Consider the following 19,864-nt stretch of genomic DNA (forward strand, 5'->3'; position numbering starts at 1 on the left):
AAAGTGGAGGAGCAGGAAAATAGGTCCAGACGGCAGAAGGTTAAAGTAGTGGGTCTGCCAGAGGGGATGGAGGGCAGAGACCCAATAGGCTATGTCGCCCAAATGCTGGGCAAGCTAGTGGGAAGGGAGAAATTTCCAAACCCCCCGGAAATCGACAGTGCGCACAGGTCGCTGCGACCCAGGCCCAAAGCCGGGGAGCAGCCCAGAGCGATTATCGTGACGCTGGACAGGTTCCAAGACAGATAAAAAAATCCTAAAGTGGGCCTGGCAGGCGAAATCAAGCATGTGAGAAGGGAAAATCATAAGGGTGTACCAGGACATTGGGGCCGACCTGGCCAAAAGTAGGGCTGAATCCAACAGGGCCAAATCAGCACTCTACAAAAGTAGAGTGAAATGTGAAATTTGGGATGTTATTCTCGGCCAAACTCTGGGTAATATTCGAGGGGAAGGAGCTGTTTTTTATCACCCCAGTAGCAGCTGAGGGGTTTGTTAGAGCTAACAAACAGGGGGAGGGACAGCCACCACGGCCATCGTGAAAGCGACGGGGATGGAAAAGAAAGGAAGAATCGGAACAAAGAGTGGAGAGTAGACCGCAAACAGAGACAATAAGATCACAAACTTTGCACACGTGTTTGGTGTACTGCACAGGACTGTGCTGACTCGTCCCCAGGCTCGTTCCATCTCTCAATGCAGTGGGGGTGGGGGGGGGGGGGGGGGGGGAGCGGAGCAAGGCGAACGAGGGTGATAAAGGCGGACAGGAGCGCGAGACAAGGGTTAGCAAAAGGAAGGTAAAACAGGACCAGAGATGGGCAAGTACTGGGATGGGGGGGCCACCATGCTAGTGAGGACGGCCAACACGGGAGGGCAGGAACCAAGAAAGCGTGCCTTTCACGGGAGAGGGAGCGCCTGGAACAAAGAGGGGGTTGACAGGGCAGAAGGGGGGAAGAACACGGGGGGGGGGGAACAGAGGAACAGGGACTATGGGGGGGTGAGAGGAGTCTGGGGAGAGAGCGCAGAACAGAAGAGAAGCAAAGAAGGGCAGCACGGTGGCCTAGTGGTTAGCACAACCGCCTCACGGCGCTGAGGTCCCAGGTTCGAATCCCGGCCCTGGGTCACTGTCTGTGTGGAGTTTGCACATTCTCCCCGTGTCTGCGTGGGTTTCGCCCCCACAACCCAAAAATGTGCAGAGTAGGTGGATTGGCCACGCTAAATTGCCCCTTAATTGGAAAAAATAATTGGGTAATCTAAATTTAAAAAAAAAAAAGAAGAGAAGCAAAGAGAAGGGTGAGGTAGATAAGCAGCACGAACACAGGCCTCGGCGGGCATGGACCAAGATGGCGCCACAAACAGCCACTCGGAAGGACTTCAGGGCAAAGGGAGAGCCTGGAGTGCAGGGGCGTAGCCATGTGGCGGACACACAGCTGGCAGCCATTTTGGGTGCCCCCTGGACAAAAGGAAACTCTGGAACCCTGGGACCCCACCTCATGGCGAGAGCGGCGACTGTGGCCATTTGGAACGGCCCCCTAATGAAGGGAAACCCCGGAGTGCAGGGGCACGTCCACCAGGTAAGTATGGATGATCCCGCAGGACTGGAGGGTCGAAAACCCCCCTCCAGGATTGTTACGTGGAACGTAAAGAGACTCAACGGCTCTGTGAAAAGATCCAGAGTCTTCACCGACCTAAGAAGCCTAAAAGGAGACAAAATCTACCTACAAGTGACATACCTGAGGGAGAAGGACCGACTGCTGGCAAGAAAGGGCTGGGTGGGACAGACATCCCACTCATGCTGCAGGACGAGGGCTAGGGGGGTGGCAATATTAATTAGCAAGAGGATGAGGTTTACGGGAACCAAGACAGTTACAGACCCAGGGGGACGGTACGTCATGGTCAGCGGGGTCCTGGAAGGGGCACCAGTTGTACTGGTAAATGTGTACGCTCCCAACTGGGACGACACAGAATTCATAACGAAGACCATGGCAGAAATCCCCGACCTTGACACACACAGACTGATCGTGGGGGGGGGGGGGGGCGACTCATACTGTGTACATGACCCACAGGATCCCACACCTAAGGGACTGACCAACTGATCAAACCCCAGAGCAGGGGAAAAAACTGGCATGGCTAGGAAACTCAGACCATTTATGGACCAGATAGGGGCGGTGGACCCATGTAGGTTCCTGCACCCGGGAGAGAAGGAATTTTCCTACTTCTCAAAAGTACACAAGGTATACACCCGTATTGATTTTCTTTTCAGTGGGGAAATCGGTGCTTCCAGGGATCATGGGAACGGAGTACTCCGCCATCGTTATCTCTGACCACACTCTACACTATATGGATGTGAGGTTGGAGACTGGCCGGGCCCAGCGCCCCGCATGGAGGCTGGACACGGACCTCCTGGCTGACAAGGCTTTCTGCCAAAAAATATCGCTGACCATAGGCGACTACATTAGTAACAACCAAAACGGAGAGGTCTCACCCTCCACGTTCTGGGAGGCACTGAAGGCAGTGATTAGAGGAGAGATCAGAGCCTACAAGGCAAGCAGAGATAGGGAAGAGAGGTGTTGGAACCAACAGTTCTACGGACACGTGCTTGTAGGATTAGAATAGCGGTTTTAATATACTTACAACAGAGCCAGCCTGTTAGCCGTTGAACTTTCGGTAAACTGGCCGGCTGACCCTGTGGCACTGATCTTTATACAGCAGCTCCCGGGGGGAGGAGTCCTGGGCGGAGCCAAGGGAGAAGCCCAGTACAACTCTCGAGCATTCCCAGAGCTGCTCCCCCTGGTGGTCAGGTAGTGCAACTGCACTTACAATATGGACACATGTATATACAGGTTATAATCCGGTGTGAATCACATTCACCACAAGAGGGTGGCCAGGCAACAACTGGTGGACTCCATCCTGGAAGTCGACAGAAAATACTCTGAGGCCCCGACTGTAGAGCTGCTCGCAGAGAGAAAAAAGCTGCAAATGGACATTAACCTACTATCCACTAGGAAAGCAGTGTTCCGACTCCACCAGACATGGGGGGGACCTTCTACGAACACGGAGACAAGGCAGGCCGCCTATTGGTTCACCAGCTGAGAAAGCAGGCAGCCACAAGGGAAATAGCGCAGGTTAAGGATAGCAGCGGCAGACTGGTAACAGAACCAAAGGAGGTCAATCGAGCATTCGAGACCTTCTACCGGGGACTGTACGCCTCCGAGCCCCCCAACGGGGATGCGGGAATGAAACTGTTCCTAGACAGACTGGAACTGCCAGTGGTGCGGGAAGACAGAAGGGGGGAGCTGCAAGCACCAATAGACCTGGGAGAAATCATGGAGAGCATCAGCTCCATGCAGGCGGGGAAGGCACCGGGACCCGACGGGTTCCCGGCGGACTTCTACAAAAAACAGTCCTGGCCCCGCACCTAAGGGACATGTTTGCGGACTCACTGGCAGGGGGCACCCTGCCCCCAAAGCTGGCACAGGCCACAATCTCACTAATACCCAAAAAAGACAAAGACCTGATAGAATGTGGATCAGACAGATCCATTTCACTGCTGAACGTGGATGCGAAAATACTCGCAAGGGTCCTGGCCAAAAGGCTGGAGGGCTGCGGACCAGAGGTGGTTGCAGAGGACCAAATGGGCTTTGCCAAGGCTAGGCAGCTCACAGCTCACATCAGGCGGCTGCTAAACGTAACAATGACCCCCCCCCCCCCCCCCCCCCCCCCCCCCCGTTTGTAACAGAACACAAAAGGTGATCATCTCCCTGGACGCAGAAAAGGCCTTCGACAGAGTCGAATGGAGCTACCTCCTCGATGTATTGGAACGGTTTGGGCTCGGAGCGGGATTCACCGCCTGGGTGAGGCTCCTGTACAACGCTCCCAAAGTGAGTGTCCGAACTAACACCACCAGCTCTGAATACTTCCAGCTACAGAGAGGAACAAGACAGGGCTGCCCCCTATCCCCACTCTTGTTTACGCTAGCGATCAAACCCCTGGCGATAGCCCTGAGGGACGCAAAGAGCTGGAAGGAAATCCAGAGAGGAGACAGAGAGCACAGAGTCTCACTCTATGCAGATGACCTGCTCTCTATGTCTCGAAGCCACAGGAGGGACTGAAGGCAATACTGCAAATACTGAAAGAGTTTGGAACCTTCTCGGGCTACAAACGTAACCTGGGCAAAAGCAAGGCATTCCCAATAAGCCCAAACGGGGGAGGGAGAGAGCTGAAAGGGCTCCCGTTCCAAACGGCCCAGAACAGATTCCGCTACCTGGGGATCCAGATAGCCAGAGACGGGACACAGATCCACAGTGGAACCTGACCAGCCTGATGGAGGAAGTAAGAAGAGATCTTCAAAAGTGTGGCTCACTCCCACTCTCCCTGGCAGGGCGTGCAGACGATCAAGATGAACGCACTGCCAAGGTTCTTCTTCCTGTTTAGATCCATTCTGATCTTCATCCGCAAGGCCTTTTTCCAAAATGTTGACAGCCTAATCATGGCATTTGTGTGTGTGTGGGGTGGGTGTGGGGGGGGCAAGAACCCGAGAATTTCCAAAAAGACAGTGCAAAGAAGGAAAATCAAAGGGGGTTTGGCCTTAACAAACCTACAATACTTCCACTGGGCAGCAACGACAAAAAGAGTGAGGGGATGGGTACAAGAACCCGATGCAGATTGGGTACAAATGGAGGAGTCATCCTGTAAAGGTACAACCCTCCGGGCCCTGGCCACAGCAGCACTCCCATCCTCCTCAACAAGCTACACAACAAGCTCCGTGGTAGCGGCCACGCTGAGAACGTGGACGCAGCTGAGACAACACTTCAGGATAACCAAAATGTCCCCCATGGCTCCCATATGCGGCAATCACAGATTCCCCCCCCCCCCTCCCCCCCAGCCATGCTGGATACCACCTTCAAAAGATGGAGGCGGGACGGGGGCACATTGACGGTCGGGGTCTTCTATGTAGGGCACAGACTGGCGATACTGGACAAACTGATGAGGAAGTGGAGGCTAGCAAAAGGACAGGAAATGAGACACCTCCAAATAAAACACTTCCTCCACAAAGAGACGGTAGGGTACCCCGGGGCCCCAGAAACCACACTACTAGAGGACCTGATAGGCACAAGCAACGAGAAGGGGGGGCTATGTGGGAAAATATACGGACAGCTACTGGACAGAGCCCGGACTCCACTGGACGTGACCAGACAAAAATGGGAGGATGAACTGGGGACAGAGGTAGGGTGGGGACTCTGGAGTGCAGCACTGAGCAGGGTGAACTCCGCCTCCTCCTGCGCAAGGCGAAGCCTAATGCAGCTCAAAGTGGTGCACAGAGCTCACCTGACCAGAACCCGAATGAGCAGGTTCCTCCCAGAGGTGGAGGACAAATGTGAACGGTGTCAGAGGGGCCCAGCCAACCACACCCACATTTTGGGCTAACTCCAAACTTGCTGGGTTCTGGGCAGCCTTCTCCAAGGCACTGTCCAAGATTGTGGGGGCGAGGGTAAAGCCATGCCCAATAGTCAATAGTGACAATCTTCGGGGTATCGGAGCAGCCAGAGCTACACGTGGGGAAGGGGGCCAACGCCATTGCTTTCGCTTCCCTAATCGCACGCCGGAGAATCCTGCTCGGCTGGCGATCGACAGCACCACCCAAAGCTGCAGACTGGCTCGCTGACCTCTCGGAATTTCTCCACCTGGAGAAGATTAAGTACGTCATCTGAGGGTTGGAGGAAGGCTTCCTGGATACTTGGAGGCAGTTTGTCGGCTTGTTGCAAAATCTGTTCGAGGCCAGCAACGAGGAGTAACCCAATAAGATTTTTTTTTTAAAACACCAAGATAAATGGGGGGGGAGGCAGAAGGAAGGTGGGGAAACCATGAGAGATGAGGGGGGAGGGGGGGGGCTATCCCCCCCCCCCGTTTTTCTTTTTTTTTCTCCACTCTGTACGGAAAATAAAATAAAAGCTCAGCCGAGGCCGGGGGTGGCAACGGGGAAGGGGGAGGAACCATAGACTGATCCGGGGGCACGAAATGCACATAGGGTCAGTTAAACGAATGACAAACTAAACCTCTCCGTATAATAAAGGAAATTAGCGCCGGCACGAAAAATGTGATGTGTGTATATATACAACTGCTTATAAATATAGGAAATGCCAATAAAAAGATTTATAAGAAAAAAAGAAAAGAATTTGGTGGTAGGAAGTCCTGGATTAGTAACCTTCGAATGTAAATAAAAGGTTCCCTTTGTAACTATGCACACCATTGTAAATAAGGAAACGTGATTATGAAAACTATGGTCACAGATGCGGGGACAACCTGTGATATATATGTTGTTGATGTGCTTGTTGTTCTTGTTCTGTTTTTAAATTAATGTGTTATGTAAATTTTGATATTCCAATAAAAATACTTTTTTAAAAAATAATAATTATTATTAACTGTTCTCTCCGATGAATTTGAACTTCATGATGACAACTTCAGGCCATTTTTAGTGAGCATCGACAACAATGCGAAACATGAGCCCTTCCAATGGTTTGGTGTAATCAACTTGTACCCGTTGCCATGCCTCTTCTGGCCATTGTCATGGGTGCAACAGGGCTAATGGCAGAAGGTTCCGCACTTTTGCACAAGGCAAGCATATTCCCGCCTTCTCCATGATTTCAGCACCTAGCTCCAGCCACCCAAACTAGCTCCTGTCTGTCTCCTTCATCCTTACAGTGAAGGACTTTGGAAAGCTGCGTAATCACTGCATCGCATTGGCTATTCTTTCTGTTAGTTCTTTAAAAAATTCAACCACAGAAACACAGAATTGTTAGAGTGCAGAAGGAGACCATTTGGCCCATCGTGTCTGTGGTAGTATGACTAGGGGTATTACGGTACCTGGGAGTGTGAGCTGCCATTGGTGCAGAGGACTCGCTGCCCATTGACCCAGGTATGTCATGTGCCTCTCAGCCGACTGGCTGAGAGGACGGTAGCTCCGCCTATGAGGCGGGGTATAAGAACCCGTGTTCCCCGGCAGCCAGCCATTCTTCTGTACGTCTGCTGCCGGGTCTACTTCTTGCGTATTAAAGCCTTTCGTTCGGACTTCATCTACGTTTCGTGTCCATTGATTGTGCATCAGTGTCTACACCAGGCAGTTAAACATGAGCTTCTTTTTTGCAAACAGTTCCATTTCTTGGTTGCATTTTTTGCCTTTTAATTTCTTTTGTACATTTAAAAGAAAACTTGAGTATCTTTCCTTCGACTGAGATTAAGCTACCTCTCCTACAGCACTGAAGGTAATTCTGAAATGAGCTACTGTGATGGGGACAGAGCCTCAGCACATATCATGTTTCAAAAATTAATGTATTTGAAAATAGAAGTCGGCTCTGAAATGTGAGTGTAGTGTAACCATAACAACTTACAATAGGATCTTAATAAGGTGCCTCTATTTTCAAGTCTGTTAGGATTGCAGTCAAACATCTGCATGCTCATATATTCTTAACAGTATTGAACTGGAAGCTTCTGGAGCACAGTCAGCTCTTTGGGAATATTGCCTCGTTCTGCTCTTAAGGCAGGACAAATTGTTTTGGCAACACAGAAATAAATGTAGCTTTGGTTCTGTGCATCAAGTGAATCTAAGCGTGGCCTCTCAGGACTTTTTATCTTGGCATCTCGTTTGAAGCAAATTTTCCGTTTTCACAGGTTTGAACTTTAATTTGAACACCCATTTCAACAGAAGGATTATAATGTTGAGGAGGTTCATGGTCAACTGAAAGGCCAAGTCAGATTCTGGCAGAAGCTGATAACTGAAATTGCAAAGTGCAATTATAATGAAGCATGGGTCTTGTGAGTTACTGAGATGCGGAAGCGAGGAAAGGCCCAGATATTTATTTCTCGGCCTTTGCTGGCTCAGGAACCAGCTGATCTGTGTTACGGATTGTAAGAAATCGCAGTATAATAACCTTACAAAAGCATAAGAAATGTATTGAATATTAATGGAAATCTTATTCCTAAATCCCTGCAGCACAGAAAGAGGCCGTTCGGCCCACCGGGTCTGCACTGACCCTCCGAAAGAGCACCCTACCTAGGCCCACTACCCGCCCTATCCCTGTAACCCCACCTCGCCACATCTTTGGACACCATGATGTAATTTAGCATGGCCAAACCACCTAGCCTGCATATTTTGACTGTGGGAGGAAACCCACCCAGACACAGGGAGAACGTGCAACAGGGAGAGAGAGCTTCCCAGCACCCCGGTTAGCTCAAGAGGATAGAGAACAAAAGCGAAGGTGGTTGGAAAAAGAGGAGACGAGAGCTACTACCACAGCAACAGGAATCGGCATCATCCACCCACTCGACCTCCGGGAACGATAAACTGTCCTTTGTGGTTGTATGCCCTTCCTGTCTATTTAGCTGGTGCATCAACTGCTGCTCCTTGATAAACTACTGAATTAATATGGTGGTGTAGTGGAAATGTTACTGGACTAGAGAATCTGGCTAAAGCTCTGGGACCATGCGTTCAAATCCCACCACAGCAGCTGGTGGAATTTTAAGTCAATTGATAGATCTGGAATATAATCCAACTATCATTGATTATCAGAAAAGTTCATCTGGTTCACTAATGCCCTTTAGGGAAGGAAATTTGCTGTCATTACCTGGTCAGTGACCTTTGACTCCAGACCCACAGCAATGTGATTGCCTCTTACTTGCCCTCTGAAATGGCCAAGTAAGACATTCACTTCAAGGGTTAATTAGGGACAGGGAATAGATGTTGGTCTTCCCAGCATTACCCACCTCCCGTGAAAGAACAAAGGGGAAAGACATCTGCTTTAAAATCAGCTTCTTGGGTCATCTGTAACTCCCAAATCAAAATGTCACAGGTATTACATGCTAGATTACAAAGATACAACATTAATGGGCAGGAAAAGACCACCTGGTTGAATGAGCCCGCTGCTCACCATGGTGACCAGAGCATCATAACTAAACACTTCCTCCCGCCCCACCGCTTCCCAACCCAACCCTGTACCCACCAAATCGGATTCAGTGTTCCTGGGTTAGTGATAGAGAAATTTGATTTGATTTGATTTGATTTGTCACAAGTACTGAAGTACAGTGAAAATTATTTTTCTGCGGCCGAGGATCGTACACAGTACGTACATAGTAGACACAAGAATAATTAACAGAGAACATTGACAAATGGTACATCGACAAAACAGTGAGACAGGCAGCACGGTGGCACAGTGGGTTAGCACTGCGGCCTCACGGCGCCGAGGTTCCAGGTTCAATCCCGGCTCTGGGTCACTGTCCGTGCGGAGTTTGCACATTCTCTCCGTGTTAGCATGGTTTCGCCCTCACAACCCAAAAATATGCAGGGTAGGTGGATTGGCCATGCTAAATTGACCCTTAATTGGAAAAAATGAATTGGGTACTCTAAATTTAAAAAAAACAGTGATTGGTTACAGTGCGGAACAAGGGGCCAAAGAAAGCAAATACATGAGCAAGAACAGCATAGGGCATGGTGAATACTGTTCTTATAGGGAACAGATCAGTCCGAGGGGGAGTCGTTGAGGAGTTTTGTAGCTTTGGGGAGGAAGCTGTCCCTATGTCTGGATGGGCAAGTCTTCAGACTTCTGTACCTTCTGCCTGATGGAAGGGTCTGGAAGAAGGCAATGCCTTGGTGGGAGGGCTCTCTGATAATGCTGTCTGCCTTCCTGAGGCAGGAAGAGGTGTATACAGAATCAATGTGGGGGTGGCAAGTTTGTGTGATGGGTTGGGTTGAGTTCACCACAGTCTGCAGTTTCTTGCGATCTTGGACCGAATAGTTGCCACACCAGGCCAATGCACCAATGCTTTTGCTCTGGATCACTGTCAGCAACCAGTGCTAGAAATGCATGATTATCCAACTATTTAAAATCTACATTCATGCCGTAGATGTAGGAATAGAAGGTACTTGCGCCAGATTTGCAGAAAACACTAAAATAGGTGGGATAGTGAGTTGCAGTGAGGAAATATGAAATTTACAAATGGAGATAGACACGTTAGGCGTATGGGCCAAATTTTGACAGGTGGAGTTTAACATGAATACGTGTGAGATTATCCATTTTGATTGGAGAAATGGAAAGGCAATTTATCATCTAAATGGAGGGAAACTTCAGAGTGCCTCGGTGCAGAGGGATCTGGGTCTCCTTGCACATGAATCTCAGAAAATTAGGTACAGCTGGTAATGAGAAAGGCAAATGGAATTTTGGCCTTCATGGCTAAAGGAACAGAGTAGAAAAGTAGGGAAGTGTTGCTGCAACTGTAGAAGGTACAGGTGAGACCGCACTGTGGTGATCACAAGTTAACTAGATGCAATACAACTGAGTAAACACTAGAGGGGGCACGGGAGAGCCATATAAATAGACGGGGACAGGAAGTGAGGACACACTTCACTGAGGGCAGAACTTGGAGCAACACAGATACACCCACATCAGCTAGGAACACTGAAGGTAACCTTAGGAAACAGCTCTGAAGAGTGAACGAACTTACAATAAAGCATCTTCTCCACATTTGAGACTACGAGCTTTATTAAGACACGAGTAACAACACATGGTACCCAGGAGTGGCTTCAGACGCTTACTACAGGACAACTCAGTGGCAGATACAGAAAGCTCAAAATGGCATGGAAATCTCCTACTGGACATTTGACTTGGGAAGACATCGCTAATTCGAGGATGTGGCTTGGACACCCAGAGCAGCTAGACCTGACTGGCAATGTACGAGGTATCTGGAAAAGGTTTAAACAAATGTTTGATTTGGATCTCGTAGCTAATGAGGTACAAGACGCCTCCGACAACATTAAAATAGCAATTCTCACCGCAGGGCCTGTAAATAGGAAAGTGTACAATGGATTTAAATACTCAAAAGATGAAGACAGAAACAGCTTACAAACGTTACTAAACAAATTTGAAGAGTACTGTGAGAAATTTGAACAGCAAGACATACTCAGAGTCCAAACTGCACAGAGACTGAGTGATGCAAAACTTAAAAAATCACGAAAAGAACAAGAAATCGCGAATGAAAAGTACAGATCAAAAAGAAGAAATAACAAGAATCTCTCACAAAGCCAAAATGCTGAAACCCAGTCCAAATCGGGAAGAGAAGGTAACTTACAACTTTTAGAAATCCAGTCCAGATGGGACAGAAAAATCGCTGAAATCCGCGAAAAAATGGCGTTGGAGCACATTTTGGAGTCTCCGGTAAGCAAAGAACTACAAATTGCGTCTGCGCATGCGCCGGAACCGGAAGCCGCGCATGCGCAGTTTAAAAAATATCGCGGTGCCGATCGTTATGCGCATGCGCATGCGCAAGCCGCGCATGCGCAGTCGAAAACAGTTTTGGTCGCGGATCGGTATGCGCATGCGCAAGCCGCGCATGCGCAGTCAAAAAAAGTTTTGGTCGCGGATCATTTGATGCGCAATGGAAACAAAACCGCACAGTGAAGGAGGAAGGCCGATTTGCGCATGCGCAATGCATTCCTGCGCGTGACGTCATGACGTCTGAGCATCCCGACCACGCCCACTTAAAAGGGAAATGCCCGAAAATTGCAAACAAGACACTTAAAGTGGTAAACACAAATTTTCTTGCCTCAGAACACAGAAAAACGCCTGAACTTAAACCAACAGCTAAAAACAACTTGCACAACACCCTGAAAAAAGCATTCTGCACCACCCAAAGTGAAGAGAACAAAAAGAATTCCGAAACAACAAAAGATGATTTGTTTTTCAAAGATTACCTCTCAGACATGGCTGAGTCAGTCGGATATGCTTATCACAGCATCAGCGACACGGTCGCAAAGCACAACACGAACCAACTCGTGGTAGATGAATCCAACCAAGATGATTTGGTTTTCAAAGAATACTACTCAGACACGGCTGAGTCAGTCGGATATGCTTATCACAGCATCAGCGACACGGTCGCAAAGTTCAACACGAATCAACTCGTGGTAGAAGAATCCAACCAGGATGATTTGGTTTTCGAAGAATACTACTCAGACACAGCTGAGTCAGTCGGATATGCTTATCACAGCATCAGCGACATGGTCGCAAAGTTCAACACGAATCAACTCGTGGTAGAAGAAGCCAATGAAGATGAAATGGGTATCAAAGAATACTACTCAGACATGGAGGAGTTATTTGGACATGCTGATCACAGCATCAGCGACACCGTTGCAAAGCTCAACACGACTCTACTCATGGTAGATGAATCCAACACCATGATGCCATGGCAGCTCGTCGATACATTGGATGACAGCAATACCCTAGACGAAGACGACGCCACACAGAGAGCACAGGAAGACTCTACAGAGCGAGCGATGACAGGCTCCACAGTGCGAGTGATGAAAGACTCCAAAAGGGATGCAAGCAAACACTCCCTGGCGAACACCATGCATGAACAAGACCATGAAGGTAAACCCGCTGTATCTGAGCAACCGCAAGCAGACTATGAAAGTCTACCAAGCTCACAGGAACAAGAAGAAGACAACGTACATCTAACCACTGACACCATGCATGCGCAAGACCATGAAGGTCAACCTGCCATATCTGAGCAACCACAAGCAGACTATGAAAGTCTAACAAGCTCACATGAACAAGAAGAAGACAATGCACCTCTACAAACTGCATGCGAAGACAGTGACAAGGTGATCACACTCGACGTACAGGATCACAGCGAGACTGACAGTTCTCAGCTTGTCTGTACCGAAGCACAGAGCGAAAACAGTAACAAGGTGATCGCACTCGACGTACAGGATCACAGCGAGACTGACAGTTCTCAGCTTGTCTGTACAGAAGCACTGAGTCGGGCCACCCAACAGTCCAGAGAGACGATGCCGAAAGAAAACATGCAGATTTTGACTCCAGAAGAGGAGCACCTGGAGTCCAGAGAGACAACGCCGAAAGAAACCATGCAGATTCTGACTCCAGAAGAGGAGCACCTGGAGTCCAGAGAGACCAAGCAAAAAGAAACCATGCAGATTTTGACTCCAGAAGAGGAGCACCTGGAGTCCAGTGAGACAACATCAACAGAAATCATGAAGATTTCAACTCCAGAAGCGAAGCGCCAAGAATCCAGAGACACCGCGTCAAATGGAATCGAGAAGAATTTGACTCCGGAAGAGGAGCACCAAGAAAGCAAAGATGAGGAATCCAATTCTCCACAAATGATTGATGTCACCTGCACCGATGCAACATCAGATCATTCGCACCACTCTCGAGACGAAATGCTCAATGACTCAAATTATCCACTCGGGACACGAATAGAGTATAACAAGAAAAACAACAGTCAAAAGAAGCACAGCAGAAACGGGACAAACAACAGCAAGAACAAAAGCAACATGAAGCGCGACAAGACCAACAACAATAGCAAGAAGCACAGCAGAAACGAGAACGACAACAGAAAGAACAAAAGCAACATGAAGCGCGACAAGACAAACAACAAAGTCAGGCACAAAGATAGCGACAACGACAGAGACAGAGACAACAAGAACGGCAACGAAAACAACAAAGTCAGGAACAAAGATAGCGACAACACCAAAGACAGAAACGACAAAAACAGCAACACGAACGGCAACGAAAACAACAAAGTCAGGAACAACGACAGTGCCAACACCAAAGACAGAAACGACAAAAACAGCAACAAGTACGGCAACGAAAACAACAAAAACAGGAACGACAGAAACAACAGCAATGAAACAACGACTTGTACACAATGGTACTACTCGGCACATGAAGGACAATGCCACAGCTCACTGCAAAACGATGACAAGACTACAAACATGTCATGGGATGACAACGAATCGCACAAACTCACGTCTGCTCCAGAACGAGCAAGCACACCAGCATCCAAGGCGGATGAGACAATAAATCAACACCACAAGCACAGAAAAAAAGTCCATGCCAGTCAACATCAGTGAGGGGACCATGCAAACACCACGGGATGATGCAGTGGGTACTTAAAATAATAAGGAACACCAACAACATTCACAGCGGACTTGCAATATCAATATCACCACGTCATCAACAACAAAAAGAAAAAAAAAAGCTCTGAACAAATTCATCAAGTTTGGACTCATAAATGTTTTTATTAAGATTGGACATATAACTACATTGGCTTTGTACAATATGCAATAGCACCATCACCTGCATAGATACGCATATCATAAGTAACTGTTTTCTATAATTTTCTTTAACGATGTACAGCAAATATGTAAAGAGAAAAAGGGGGATGTGGTAATCATAGATTTACGAGATACAAAAACAACTGAGCAAACACCAGAGGGAGAGCTATAAATACACCGGGACAGGATGTACAATTTTCTTTAACGATGTACAGAAAATATGTAAAGAGAAAAAGGGGGATGTGGTGATCACAAGTTAACTAGATGCAATACAACTGAGCAAACACTAGAGGGGGCACAGGAGAGCCATATAAATAGACGGGGACAGGAAGTGAGGACACACTTCACTGAGGGCAGAACTTGGAGCAACACAGATACACCCACATCAGCTAGGAACACTGAAGGTAACCTTAGGAAACAGCTCTGAAGAGTGAACGAACTTACAATAAAGCATCTTCTCCACATTTGAGACTACGAGCTTTATTAAGACACGAGTAACAACACACGCACCTGGAGGGTATTGTGTACAGTTGTGGTCTCTTTATTTGAGGAGAGATGTAAAATAGTTAGAGGCAATTCAGAGGAGGTTCACTAGATTGATTACAGAGATGAGAGAGGGGTCTGTCTTATGAAGAGAGATAGTTTATGAATAGTTTAGGATTATACTCTCTCGGGTTTGGCAGAATGAGAGGAGACCTAATTGAGTTATAAAGATGTTAAAAGGTATTGACAAAGTAGACGTAGAGACTTAGAGTGGATGCTTCCTCTTGTGGGGCAATCTAGAATGTGAGGTCATAGTTTTAGCATAAGGGGTAGCAGAATTAAAACAGAGACGAGGAGAAATTACTTCTCTCAAAGGGCTGTGAATTTGTGGAATTCACTAGCCCAGCGTGCGGTAGATGCTGGGACATTGAGTAAATTTGAGGAGATAGACAGATTTTTAATTAGTAATGGGTCGAAAAGTTATGGAGAATGGGCAGGAAAGTGAAGTTGAGGCCAGGATGAGATCAGTCATAACTGTGTTGAATGGTGGAGACAGGCTCGAGGGGCTGAATTGGCTATTCTAGTTCTTATGTTCTTATGAGTGCAGACATTAGGTGAAGCTGCAAGTTATAGACAGTTATAGTACACACAATGATTGAACAGCATACCAACACTCAGTGTCAAAGTTCAAACACTGGACAGTATTCACTTGATTGATTGGGACCAATAGAATCATACCGGAATAAACTTGAGTGATAAAGAAAGACAAAAATATTAAGAGAGAAAAAATCAGAAAGATCGCTAAAGTCAAGATAATTGGTGTGTACTTATTTACAAATCTCAAGATCAGCGGCTGAGCTTGCCTGAGAACTGCCGCGAGGTTCCCGGCCCTCGGCACAGCGAGGCCGGCTACGCAATTCAACGTTAATCGGTTCACTTAAGGAGGCCTCATGAGCTTCACACTGCAAATGAAGGCTCGCCAGCCGATTTGCCAGACTGCGCTTGCCAGCTCCCCAACTAACAAGGTCAAGCAGCACTTAAACTGCACTTGCACAGCCAACCCCATTCAGTTCGCAGCCATGATGCCAAGGTGACCAGCCCTAAGGTTTGGAGACGCGGACCTGGAGAGGCTCCTCGATCCAGTTGAGGCCAGGAGGGATGTCCTGTTCCCTCGAGGGTCCTGGAGGATGAGCCACAGGGCAGCCAGTGCCATCTGAGATGAAGTGGCAGCAGCCACCAGCTCGGGAAGCGCAACCAGGAGGATTGGCGTCCAGTGCCACAAGAAGGTCAACAACCTACACAGGGCAGCACAGTGAGTTGACTTTGTTCCACGATGCGGGCCGACTGTCCCATGCCCCATCCCCCCCCCCCCCCCCGATATGGCCCCCCTGCGTCCCGACCCAACATCCTGCCCACACACACCCAACCGCGTACATGTGACCAGGGTTGGGGCCCATTCCCTGGGTGATTTAAGGTTGGCTGCTGCATCTGTGGTGCTGTCTCCCGCAGTGTTCAAGCGCAGTGTCCACGCATCAAGGTGTGATTGGGACACTAGACAATGAGCCCCACATGCTACGTGGCCTGTCCACCCACAGGGATCCTTTTGGGAAGTCGAAGTATGTACTTAACCATGATTGCCAATTCCCTATTAGCAATAGGCTTCAACCGCAAGGCCTCCATGGTCAGTGGGAGATACGGGTGGTCAATGGGGCAGACAGGCATAGGCTAGGGTTTCCCCCGGAACAGGAATACATGGTCCAGCGTTGGCATGGCAGACCCGCGCACGTCAAACACCTACCCCTCGCCCCCTTCCCCCCACAGTAGAGTCCTCCCCAGTCCCAATACACCCAGCCTCCATGGCAGCCCATCCCCAACTGGGGGAGCAAGCCCGGTTGCCCCCCCTCCACCGCCACCACGAGCACAGGGGCAGCATGCCCAGTGCATCCAGGCTCATTGCCTGTGAGTGAAGATGGCTGCCCAACTCACCATTAGAAAATCCACACCATAATGTGCATTTTCATGGTAATGATCACATCAATGATTCTCACCAAAGGCAGACCAGCCCCTGACTCTTGAGTTTTCAGCCCGAATCTAACTTTTAATTAACACCAATGCTAGGAATGTCGTGTAAAATACTCCTTTAGTATAACTACCTTATCCACCTGTCCTGCTGCTGTTGAGGATCTATGGACATGCATCCCAAGGTGATGACATTTATAATGATGGCACTTATGACATTTAACAATTTGAACACATTTTGCTGGTATCAGGGAGCTTGAAGTAGGTTATTTTTTATGATTTCAGCAACAAACTTGCATTACCATAATAATGGAAACTGCAAAAAATAGATATAAAATACTGCTAATGATTCTGATGATATTAACACTGATGCAGGAAAATGATGGCAGGAAAATCAGCGACTGATTTAACAGAGATGATATTAAGGCACGTAGAGATCCTTTTCCATTGCCCCATTGTCCTTTGAGTGGGTTTGAGCACCAAAGTAATTGAAACATGATGTAATCAGCAGTTTGATCATTTGGAACAGAGGTGAGATAATATTGTCCAACTGCTAAACTGATCCATAGGCCGGGATATTCCAGACCCGCCCATGGCAGTAATCATTGTGGGGGAAGGGGGGGGCAAAAAAATTGATGGACCAGCCAAAGGTCTGTTGCCTGCGGGCTGGAATTCCTGGCCCTGCGGATAGCTAGATTGGAAAATCCCAGCCTTGGCAGATCGCACACCTGGGCACAACCATTAGCTTTTCTCTGACGAATAAATAAAAGAAACTAAAGAAAGACGTGGATCTCTATGACTTTAATAACTTCAATCAGATGTCTCAAAGCAGTTTCCAGCCAATGTAGTACATTTGAAATATAACGTAAGAAATGGGGGAGTCAATATATGCGGAGAAATCCCACCAGGAGCAAGGTGATAATGACCAGATGATCTACTTTCTTGGTACTGGTTGAGGGGTGAGTTTAGGGCATGACTTCCGAGATAACTCAACCGGGGCTGATTTAGCACACTGGGCTAAATTGCTGGCTTTTAAAGCAGACCAAGGCAGGCCAGCAGCACGGTTCAATTCCCGTACCAGCCTCCCCGAACAGGCACTGGAATGTGGTGACTAGGGGCTTTTCACAGTAACTTCATTGAAGCCTACTCGTGACAATAATCGATTTTCATTTCATTTTTTCATTTCTTCAAAATAACTTCATCGGGTCTTGAGCCAAACTTCTTGGCGTCTTATGGAGAAACTAAGGTAGTTGGGACAGATTTTGTGTTGCTGCAGGGAAGCCAATAGGAGTCATTCGTTGTTAAGTGCTATAATTTGAATGAAAGTGGATTTTTTTTAAATGATTGGTTCGAACCAATCATGAGAAACATCTCTTGACTTAAAAATTTTAAGTAAATCACATCTAAAACGTTGTTGAGATATCCAAAACATAGCCACAGGATGTCCCAAAGCATTGAAAAACCAAGAAGGTGCATTTGCTTTTGTAGGAAATATGGATTGGGGGTTTCCACCCCTCCCTGTGTTTTGCAGTGGCAGAGGCAGCCCGCCATTGCCGAAGGTGGGATCTTCTATTCCCACCTCTGTCAACGGGGCTTCCCATTGTTCACACCCTCTGCCGCCAGGGAACCCACGGCAGGCCTTTGCCATCGGTGGGACCAGAAGAGCGGTGGGAATGGCCGTAAAATCTCGCCCATGATAGCCAATTTGAGCACAGCAAGGTCCCAGAGCACAGTAACGTGAATGACAATAATGACCAGGCCACCTGGCTCTACTGATATTGGTTGAGGGATAATAGCCAGGAACCCCTGAGTTCCCTTCTTCGTAATAATGCCATGGGGCATTTTCCTTCCGCCCGAGAGGGGAGACTGGATCCTGATTTTGCGTTGCCATGACAGTGCAGCAATCCTCGAGTGTTGCATTGGAGTGCCAGCCTAGATTTTGTCCTCAAACATTTGGAGAGGGACATGAAACCACAACTTCTCACTGAGGTGTGGGGTGGAGATATGCACTCAGACAAGGCAACTCATGACAGAAAATGTTTAATTTTAACTTTACATTTGCTTAAAATGTTTAAACAAAGGGACGTTTTTCATCCTGTGAGTTGTTATTTAAGTTTGAAGTGATTCTGCCTGCAGTGTGGTTTCATACTTCACAAAGAGATTTATGACAGGATTTATGAACATGACATTTTTTGATTTATCGGACGCCTTTATTTGATTGAAGGAGCAAGTTTGAGAAGTTTATCAAACTCCTGTTTAAATTTATTTTGTTCAGTCAGATGCTTTCACAGAATCGCAGAATAGGACAGCACAGAAGGAGGCCATTTGGCCCATCGAGTCTGCACCTTCACATTCGTTTTCCCTGGCACTGTATTACTGTGTACTATGATCATGGTCGGCACGGTAACCGGAATTTTGAAATAATGAAGAGGCTTTTAGCACAAATGTGTAGCAGTAAGGATTGAGAGCAGTGGTTTTGAGTCGTTTTTGAAGGAATCAATTATGATTCAATGTTGTTATTTTTCAGAGGGGGGAGGGGTGGTTTCAAATAATTCAACTTTGTCATTTTGATGGGGTTGTATTTTTCTCTCTATTTAGTTTTTGTTATGTATTTGTAGGTTGTCGCCTCTGAGATCCCTGCAGATATATCCGGCAGAACCCTCAATGTTATTCAGAAGCAAAAGATCCGCGCGCAGAGGTGACTTGACGACCACAGGTATAACATGGCCGCCAGCTCCAGGTGGCAGCAAGCCTTGTTCCAGCAGGATGCAAATGTCTGCCACCAGCCGATGTGACACCCCGAGCCACCTGAGATACTGCTCTTCCAACATGTCGATGAAGCTTATCCTCTCCTTGTAGACACTGTGCCAGGTGAGGCCTCCGATAACCGTACTGCCCTGTTGCTCCCCTCTTTCTCATACAGATGGAGTTGCTCCTGCTGTTGCTGCTCTTCGAACATAAGAATATCGGAAATAGGAGCTGGAGAAGCTCATCGATCCTGCTCAAGAATTAAATAAATTCATAGCTAATCTGATTGTAGCCTTAATTTCATTTTCCTGCCTGTCTCCTCATAACCTTTGAATTTACTTCCATCCCTCCTTAATTAAAGAAACCAAAACAATATGCAGTACTCTAGGTGTGGCCTCACCAATGCCCTGTACTGTGATAGAAAGGTCTCCCTACTTTTATATTCCACCCCCCTTGCTTTCCTGTACTGCTGGTCATGGTCTTAACCTGAGATCCAAAGTC

The sequence above is a fragment of the Scyliorhinus canicula genome, chromosome 20 (genome assembly GCF_902713615.1).
Source record: "Scyliorhinus canicula chromosome 20, sScyCan1.1, whole genome shotgun sequence".
In the NCBI taxonomy this organism is placed as follows: Eukaryota; Metazoa; Chordata; class Chondrichthyes; order Carcharhiniformes; family Scyliorhinidae; genus Scyliorhinus; species Scyliorhinus canicula.